We start from the raw sequence: 10,701 nt of genomic DNA on the forward strand, positions 1-10,701 counted from the left end.
CGGGCGGATCACGAGGTCAGGAGATCGAGACCATCCTGGCGAACACGGTGAAACCCCGTCTCTACTAAAAAATACAGAAAAAACTAGCCGGGCGAGGCGGCGGGCGCCTGTAGTCCTAGCTACTCGGGAGGCTGAGGCAGGAGAATGGCGTAAACCCGGGGGGTGGAGCTTGCAGTGAGCTGAGATCCGGCCACTGCACTCTAGCCCGGGCGACAGAGCCAGACTCCGTCTCAAAAAAAAAAAAATAAAATAAAATAAAATAACTAATTTGAAAACTTGACTAGAGGAGCTAAGCAAAGTATTTGAACTGGAAGAATGAAGAATTAATAAACTTGAAAATAGATTAATATAGATTGTGTAATCCATAGAACTAAAAGAAATATGAATTTAACAATGAATAAAATAATTAGAGAAGTGTGTGATATACACATAGTAGGATTACAAAAAAGAGAAGAAAGAGAAAGAACAAGAAAAAACATTTAAAGAAATAATAATTTAAAAATTTCCAACTTTATTGAAAATCATTAATCGACACATCCAGGAAACTCAACAAACTCCAAGTAGAATAAATGTGAAGAGATCTACATATATATTATAGTAAAGATACTGAAAGCCAAAGACAAGAATAAAATCTTCAAAAGCAACAAGAGAAATATGACTCTTCATTTACAAGAGAACGTCAATAAGATTAAGTGACTTTTCTTCAGAAACTAGAAGGCAGTGAGATAACATATTCAGAGTACACAAAGAAAAACCTGTCAATCAAGAATCTTATATCCAACAAAGCTACATTTCAAAAAATAAAGGTAAAATGAAGACATTCCTAGATAAGCAAAAATTGAATTTGTTGATAGTAGATTCACATTACAAGATATACTACAGGAAATTCTTCAGGCTAAAAGAAAGTGACACTAGGCCATCATGCAAATTCATACACACACAAAACAAAGAACACTGGCAAAGGAGGTTAGATATTATGTACCTATAAAAAAAAGTGTGCATGCGTATTTCTTTTCCTTTCTTCTCTTAACAAACTTAAAAGCCATTCTACACATATTATGTATATGAAGTATTGTTTGGCTTGTAACAAGTAGAAATGCAATATATTTATCAATAGCAGCATAAATGAAGTGGGTGAGAGCAAAGTTATATTCTGCTATGACTACAGTTATCAATTCAAATTCACAGGAACACACAAACACATACACACACACACACAAACAATTTTTATAAAAGATAAAGTAAGAAAAGCTTAAATATGTGCTTGCTCTTCTTCACTGAGCATTTTTAAAAGACAAAATTGCTGAAAATTGTAATGTGTTGTTGAGTTTGTAACATTAATAATGTATTATACGTAACAATATTACCTCAAAAAAGAGGGAAAAACAAAATAAAACTTCGTAGGTATAATGTTTATCTCACTGAAATTAAATTTGTATAAATTTGAAGGTTATTCAGATAAGTTAAAATGTATATGGTAATGTCTAGCACAGTTAACATGAAAATAAGTAAAATATAGTAAAAATATTGTGAGAGAAATTGAAATGCTACGTTTTAAAGTATTCATGTAATTTGGCCAGGTGCAATGGCTCATGCTATAATCTTAGCACTTTGGGATGCTGAGGCGGTAGGATTGCTGGAAGTCAAGAGTGAGAGTCCAGCCTGAGAAACATAGTGAAATGCCATTTCTACTACTACTACTACTAATAATAATAATAACAATAAATTAGCCAGGCATGGTGACATACTCCTTTAGTCCCAGCTACCTGGGAAGTTGAGACAAAAGGATCACTTGAGCCCAGGAGTTTGAGGCTGAGGTGAGACATTGCCATGCCACTGCACTCCACTGTAAGTGACAGAGTGAGACTCTGTCTCAAAAAAAAAAAAAGAAAGAAAAGAAATAAAAAGAAAATATTCATTTAATTCAAAAGAAAACCATAAATAATGAGATTAGTAGATGGGCAAAATGAATGAAATAGACATGAGATGTGTGAAACAATAAAATGGCAGACATAGATACAACCATATCAATAATAACAGTAAATGTTAAGGTATCAAATAATCTAATCAAATGGCATAAATTATCAATCTGGATAAAAATAAATATTTAAAAAAACAGTACCGTACTATGTGCTGTCTATGGGAGACACAGTTTGTGCTTAAGAAATATACAGATTGAAAGTGAAAGAATGGAAAATTGCATATAATATTAAAAGAAATCACAAGAAAGTTGGAGTAGCTACACTAATATCAGGTAGGATTAACTTTAAAAGAAAAATGTGGCTAGACATGAAGAGCAACATTTTATAATACATTGATAAATTAGCAAGACATAACAATTAATACATATATCAAATGGTATAGCAACACAATACAGGATGCAAAAGCTGAGAGAATAAAAAGAAGAAATAAACAATTCAATAATAATAACTGAAGACTTTAGTATCCCACTTTTAATATAGTTAGAGCAAGATGGCGAATAGAAGCCCACACTCTTCATCCCCCAACAAGAACACCAAATGTTAACAAGTATCTTCAAGCACCATCACAAAAACAAAAAATCAGATGAGCAATCACTGTACTTGGTTTTCACTTCATATCACTGGAAGAGGCATTAAAGATGGTAGGAAAGACCGTCTTGAATCACCAACACCACCTGTCTCCATCTTCTAGTAGTGGCTACTCAGTGGAGAGAGTCAGTCTTTGCATTCAGAGGAGAGAGAGTGCAGCAACTGGGGGACTTTACATAGAACTCAGTGCTGCCCTGTCACAGAGGAGAGCAAAGCCATGTTGGGCTCGGGCAGCACCCACGTACAGAGGGAGCATGTGAACCAGACTTAGCCAGAGGGGAATTGCCTATTCCAGTGGTTGGAACTTGAGTCCCTTGGTGAGCCGTGCCACTGCAGGCCAAAGTGCTCTGGGGTACTATGTAAACTTGAAAGACAGTCTAGGCCAGAGGGACTGCAATTCCTAGGCAACTTCTAGTGCCTGCCTGAGCTTAGAGCCTGGGGACCAGGGTGAAACATGACTATGGAGACACTAGTTGGGTTAGCTAAGGGAGGGCTTGTGCCACCCCTCCTCCAAATGCAGGCAGTGTGACTCACAGCAACGGAAGTGACTCCTTTCTTCTGCTTAAGAAGAGGAGATTGAAGTGTAAAGAGGATTATGTCTTGTATCTTGGATATTGGCTCAACCACAGTAGCACAGAAAATCAAATAGACTCATGAAGCCCCCATTCCAGGTCCCAGCTCCCAAACAACATTTCTAGACATAGCCTGGGCCAAAAGAGAACCCACTGCCCTGAACGGAAGAACGCGGTCCTGACAGGATTAATCACTTGCTGACTAAGGAGCCCTTGGGCCCTGAGTAACTAGCAGTGATACTCAGATAGCATGTCATAGGCCTTGGGCTCTCATACATGGTCACTATGGGTATGACCTAGCACATTCCTACCCATGGTGGCTGTGGTGAAAGACTCCTACCGTTTGAGAAGAGCAGAGGGAAATGTAAAGGGGTCTTTGTCTTACACCTTAGGTACCAGCTCAGCCACAGTGCGGTAGAGCAACAAGAAGGTGCTTGGGGTCCCTGAGTTCAAGCCTGAGCTATTAGACAGAAATTTTGGATCTCCCTGGGTAGAGGAGAGCCCATTGCTCTAAACTATGAGTTCCAGGCCTGGCAGCAATCACAAGCAAATCATAAGCTGACTGAAGAGCCTTAGGGCTTTAAGTGAACATTTGTTGTAGCCTGGCAGAACTCTTCTGTTAGCCAGTGGTGGTGGTGGCCAGAAGAAGAGGCTCCTTTGCCTCTGGAAAAGGAGAAAAGAGAAGAAAGGGCTCTGTATTGTGGTTTGAATGCCAGCCTAGCCAAAGGAAAACAGAACATCAGGCAAATATCTAAAGTTTTTGAATCCAATTCCTGGCTTCCAGAAAACATCTCTGAACTAGCCAGAGATGAGGCCTGGAGGAACTCACTACCCTGAAGGAAAAAACACAAACCTGGCTGGCTTCACCACCTGCTGATCATAGAGCCTTGAATGAACATAGGTGTTAGCTAAGTAGCGGTTACAGTGGGCCTTGGGTGAGACCCAGGGTTGTGCTGGCTTCAGGTCTGACTCAGTGCAGTCCCAGTGGTAGTGGTGAAAGGAGGGGTTTCCATCACCACAAGTACAGTTCCAGGCAGCTCAGTAGAGAGAAAGATACTCTGTTTGGGAGAAAGTAAGAGATAAGAACAAGAGTCTTTGCTTGGACATCCAGAGAATTCTTCTGGATCTTTTCCAAGACCACCAAGGCAGTACCTCTATAAGTCTGAAAAAAACTATAGCAACATTGGGCTTGAGGCCCAAGTCCTTTTTAATACCTGGAAATATTTCTCAAGAAGAATGGACACAAACAACCCCAAATGTGAAGACTAAAATAAATACTTAATTCTTCAATGCCCAGTCACCGACAAACATTTATAATATCAAGACCATCTAGGAAATCACGACCTCACCAAATGTACTAAATAAGGCACCAGGGGCCAAACCTGGATAAACAGAGAATGTAACTTTTCAGACAGAGAATTAAAAATAGCTTTGCTGAGGAAACTTAAAGAAATTCAAGATAACACAGAGAAAAATTGAGAATTCTATCAGATAAATTTAACAAAGGAATAAAAATTTTAAAAAATCAAACAGCAATCCTAGAGTGGAAAATTCCAATTGCCATACTGAAGAATGCATCAGAGTCTCTTAATAGCAGAATTGACTAAGCAGAAGAAATAATGAGTGAGCTTGAAGACAGTCTATTTGTAATACACTGTCTGAGAAAACAAAAGAATAAAGAAAAAAAGAAAAAACAATGAAGCATGCCTACAGGATCTAGGAAATAGCTTCAAAAAGGCAAATTTGAGTTATTGGCCTTAAAGTGGAGGGAGAGAAAGAGACGGGGTAGAAAGTTTATTCAAAAGGATAATATAAGAAACTTTCCTAATCCTGGAGAAAGATGTCAACATCCAAGTACAAGAAAGTAATAGAACACAAAGCAGATTTAATCCCCCCCAAAACTACCTAAGTCCTTTAATTATCAAACTCCAAAAGATCAAGGATGAAGAAATGATCCTAAAAGCAGCAAGAGAAAATAAATAAATAACATAAAATGAAGCTCCAATACATCTGGCAGCAGACTTTTTAGTGGAAACCTTACATGCCAAGACGGAGTGGCATGACGTATCTAAAGTAAAGACGGAAAAAAGTTTTTACTTGAGAATAGCATATCTGGCAAAAATATCCTTCAAGCATAAAAGAGAAATGAAGACAATCAGTTGCTAAGGGATTTAATCAACACCAGATCTGTCCTATAAGAAATGCTAAAGGGAGTTCTCAGTCTGAAAGAAAAGAATGTTAATAAGCAAGAAGAAATCCTCTGAAGTTACAACACTCACTGCTAATAATAAGTCCACAGAAAAACAAGGAATGTAACAGCACTGTAACTGTGATGTGTAAACTAGTCTTATCTTTAATAGAAAGACTAAACAATGAAGCAACTGGAAATAATTACAAAAACTTCTCAAGACATAGTCAATACAAGATATAAATGGAAACAACCAAATGTTAAAAAGTAGGGGGATGAAGTTAAGGCATAGAGTTCCTATCAGTTTTCTTTTTGCTTGTTTTAGTTTGCTTATGCAAACAGTGTTAAGTTGTTATCAGATTAAAATAATGGGTTATAAGATAGTATTTCCAAGCCTCATGGTAACCTCAAACCAAAAGACATACAATGGAGACACAAAAAAATAAAAAGCAAGAAACTAAATCGTATCACTAGAGAAAATCATCTTCACTAAAAGGAAGACAGAAAGGAAGAAAGAAAAGAAGGGAAGACCACCAAACAACCAGAAAAATATTAGCAAAATGGCAAGAATAAGTCTCTACTCATCAATAATAACATTGACTCTAAAGGTACTCAACTCTTCAATGAAACAACATAGAAATGGTGAATCGATTAAGAAACAAGACCCAATGATCTTTTGCATACAAGAATCACATTTGACCTATAAACATATACTGAAAATAAATGGATGGAAAAAAAGAAACACTCCATGGAAACGGAAAACCTAAAAAGAGCAGGAGTAGCTATATTTACGTCAGACAAAATCCATTTCAAGGCAAAAACTGTAAGAAGAGACAACGGAGGTCATTATATAATGATAAAGGGGTCAAGTCAGCAACAGGATATAATGATAGCAATTATACATGTTCTCAACACTGGAGCACACAGATATATAAAGCTCATATTATTAGAGCTAAAGAGAGAGACAGACCTCAATACAATAATAGCTGGAAGCTTAATTAGTTCACTTTCAGGATTGAACAGACTTCCTAGACAGAAAAATAACAACGAAAATATTGGACTTAATTAGAATAAAAAAGTGTAGCTCACTGCCAGAGATCATTTAATTTTACGTAAACATGTTTTTTGAGGCTGAAGCACACCTGATTGATTTTCAATGTGAAAATAAATTATAAAAACTGTTATTGGAGTTATTTCTAAACAGAACTAACATCAGAATCACCTGAATCTTCAGAATAATCTATTACAGAAAAACTGGATCCATCAAATGAATCTTTGGCCAACAACTGTTCAAGAACAATGCTAAAATCAGGCATAGGAATGTTACCTTTTCTAGGATTTGACATTTTTAGCGATTGAGAATTACTATATTTTGTAAATGGAAGGACCATTACTAAAAACAGAATGATATAAATAGAATGATGTCTTTTGTTTCCAAAGTTGATATACTGGAACAATGCAAAAATAATAATAAAAGCAAAGCAAGATTTTTCATGGCAAATGGGGTAAACACTGCAGCTGCAAGCACCATTGGTGAATATCTTAAGACACTGGAAAAAGAAGTCCGTACTAAACCTAAAGTAAGCAGAAGGAATGATAAAGTTTAGAGTAGAAATTAGTGAAACTAGAAAAGCAATAAATAAAATCAATAGAAACAAAAGTTTATTCTTTGAAAGCTTCAAGAAAATGAATATAATTTTAGCTAAATTAAGCAAGAAAAAAATAAGAAATACTAAATTTAATAAAGTCAGAAATGAAAGAGCAGACAGACATTACCACTGATCTTTCAGAAATCATAAGGCTCACAGAATACTATGAGAAATTATATACTAATAATTAGATAACTTAGCTTAAATTAACATAATCCTGGAAAGACCCAAACTATGAAATCTAACTTGAACAGAAATGGACATTTTGAAGAGACCTGTCAAGAAATTTAATTATAAATTTAAAAACTAATCACAAAAAATTCCCATGCCCAGGTGTCTCTGCTGGTCAATTATACTACACATTTGCAGAAATATTAATAGCATTCCTTATAAACTTTTCAAAAATATCACAGCAGTACAAATGCAACACAACCATTATGTGAGCTCAGTTTTACCTTGCTCCCAAATAAGACATAACAAGAAAACTGCAGAACAATACTGCAGAACTGCAGAACAATACCTCCAATGAATTTGTATATAAAAATTCTCGACAAAGTACTATCAAATGAGTCGGCAATTTATAAAATAATTATACACCATGGCCAATTGGTGTATATCTGAATGCAAAGTTGGTTTCACATATAAAAATCAATTAATGCAATACAGCATATAAATTGAATAACATTTTTAAAAACACATAATAATCTTGTTAGATATAAAAAGGTATTTGACAAAATCCAATACTCTTTTATTTTTTTTTTAAATAACTACAAATAGAGAAATACTTTCTTAACCTGATAAAGGGCAGCTATGAAAAATCTTGCAGCTAACACAGTTCTTATTGATGAAAGACTGGATGCTTTCCCACTAAGGACATAAGAGGGAAAATGGAACATGAGAAGATTTATTACTCTCACAATCTCTGTTCAACATAGAGGTTCTAGCCAGCACAATTAGGCAAGCATAATAAATAATAGGTATCTAGATTAGAAAGAACAAAGTAAAACTATCTTAATTCGTAAATTCCGTGATCCTAAATATAGAAAATCCCAGGAAATCCACTAAACAAACTAATACACGAGTTCAACAACATTGCAGAATACAAGATCAGTATTATAAATCCAAATGCATTTCTACACATTTTCAATGAAAAGTCTAAATATGAAATTAGAAAATTAATGCAATTTACAATGGCATCCAAAAAAGTAAAGTATATGGGAATGTATTTCAGAAAAGAAGTACAAAAATTATTCTCTTAAAACTGCAAACATTGTTGAAAATATAGATTGTCCCAAACTTAAGGTGGTTCAACTTATCATTTTTCAACTTTACAATGAGTTTATCAGGATGTTATATACATTTCTGACATGACATTTTTGAGATTCAATGGGTTTATATGAATGTAACCCTATTGTAAGTCAAGGAGCATCTCTCATTAAAGAAGACACGAATAAATGGGAAAACATCTCTTGTTCGTGGATTGGAATATATAATAGTGTTAAGATGGCAATACTTCCCAAATTGATCTGCAGATTCAATAAAGCCCCTATCGGTATCCAAACTGGCTTCTTGATAGATGCTGACAAAGTGAACCTAAAATTAATACAGAAATATAAGTGACTTGGAATAGCCAAAGCAACCTTGAAAAAGAACAAAATGAGATAACTTACATTTGTTAATTTTAAACTTACTTCAAAGAAACAATAATAAAGATAGTGTGATATTGGCTTAAAGATATATATACAGATCAATGGAACAAAATTAAGAGTTCAGAAACAAACTTATATTTTTATAATCAACTTCTATTTTTAAAAATCTTTTTTTGTGGTGAACTTCTTTTTGACAAGGACGGCAAGGTCATTCAATGGGGAAATTCATTCTTTGCAACACATTTTATTCTTTTCAACAAATGGTGCTGGGACAAGTGGATATCCACATGCAAGAGAATAAAGTTGCATACATATTCCCTACCATCTACAAAAATCAATTCAAATGGATCAAAGCCCTAAATGTAAGAGATACAACTATAAAACTTTTAGAAGCAGAGACAAACTATTGTGACCTAAAATTTGGCAATGTTTTCTTAGATACAACATCAAAACTCAAGCAATAGAAAAAAAGAAAGAGAAACTGCCCATTGATAAAATTAAAGACTTCTGTACTTCAAAGGACACTATCAAGGAAGTGAATACACAACACACAGAATGGGAGAAAATATTTGAAAATTATATATATATACACACACACATATATAACTAGTATATATAATATAATCATATACAATCATATATTTTATATATATATGATAAGGGACTTGCATCTAGAATATATAATGAACATATAACTCAATAATAATAAGACAAACCAATTAAGAAATGGGTCATTAAGCTGAGTAGACATTTGTCCAAAGAAGATATATAAATGGCAAACACACACAAAAAGATACTCAACATCATTAGTAATTAGAGATATGCAAGTCAAAACCACAACAAGGTGCCAGTTCAGAACATCTAGGGTGAGCAGAATCAAAAAGTCAAACTATAACAAGTCTTGACAAGGATGTAAAGAAATTGGAACTTTCATATACTGGTGGTGGAAGTGTGAAATTATGCAGATACATTGGAAAAATAACTTGGCAGTTTCTTAAAACAGAAAACATAGGTGAGTTATCATATGACTTAGCAATTCCACTCTTAGGTATATACCTAAGAGATATGAAAATATATATTCACACAAAAACTTGTACATGGATGTTTATATCACATTATTCATAATACCCAAAAGATGAAAACAATCCAAATGTCCATTAACTAATAAATGAATAAACAAAATGGTATGTGTACAGTGGAATGGTATCTGACCGTAAAGAAGAATGAAGTACTAAATCATGAAGTATACATCATGAATGAACCTTGAAAACATTATTCCAAGTGAAAGAGTAAGAAAAGCCAGTCACAAAAGACCATACATTATATGATGCAATTTACATAAAACTTTCAGTATAGGGAAATTTATAGAGACCATCTCCCCATCTCAAAGTCAATAACCTTAATCACATCTTCAGAGTTCCAGCAGGTCCAGTGGGAGGGTAGGTCCAGTGTAATTTCACGAACCCTTAAAAGCCAAAAAAAAAAAAAAAAAAACCAAAAAACATGCAATAGAGTGGGTCAGAGACATAAGACAGAAAGATGAGAGATTCACAGTGTAAGAAGGCTTGGCCATCATTGTTTGCTTTGAATATGGGGGAAGGGAATCAAGAACTAAGGAATACAAATAGCCTTTAGAAGCTGGAAACATCTTCAGCCAACAGCCAGCAAGGAAAGGAGGACCTCAGTCCTACAACAGAAAGGATTTGAATTCTGCCAAGAAACTTGCAATAGAATGAATTTTTGTGTCAACCCAGAAGAGGGTCCTAACTGGAACCAAACCATGCTGGCACGTTGATCTCTGTCTTCCAGCCTCCAGAAATGTGAAAAATACATTTTTATTGTTTTTAAGCCATGCTATCTATAGTACTTTGTTATGGAAGCCCATATTAAGATAAATCTGATTGTACAAGAAATGCATTCTCCCACAGAGCCACTGGAAAGGAAGGAAGACCTGCTATCATCTAATTTTAGCCCAGAGAGGTTCATGTTAGACTTCTTACCTCCAAAACTATGAAATAATACTTTTGTATTGTTTAAGCCAGTGAATTTGTGGCAATGTGTTGTGCAGCAATA

Source organism: Macaca nemestrina, chromosome X (assembly GCF_043159975.1).
Source record: "Macaca nemestrina isolate mMacNem1 chromosome X, mMacNem.hap1, whole genome shotgun sequence".
NCBI lineage: Eukaryota > Metazoa > Chordata > Mammalia > Primates > Cercopithecidae > Macaca > Macaca nemestrina.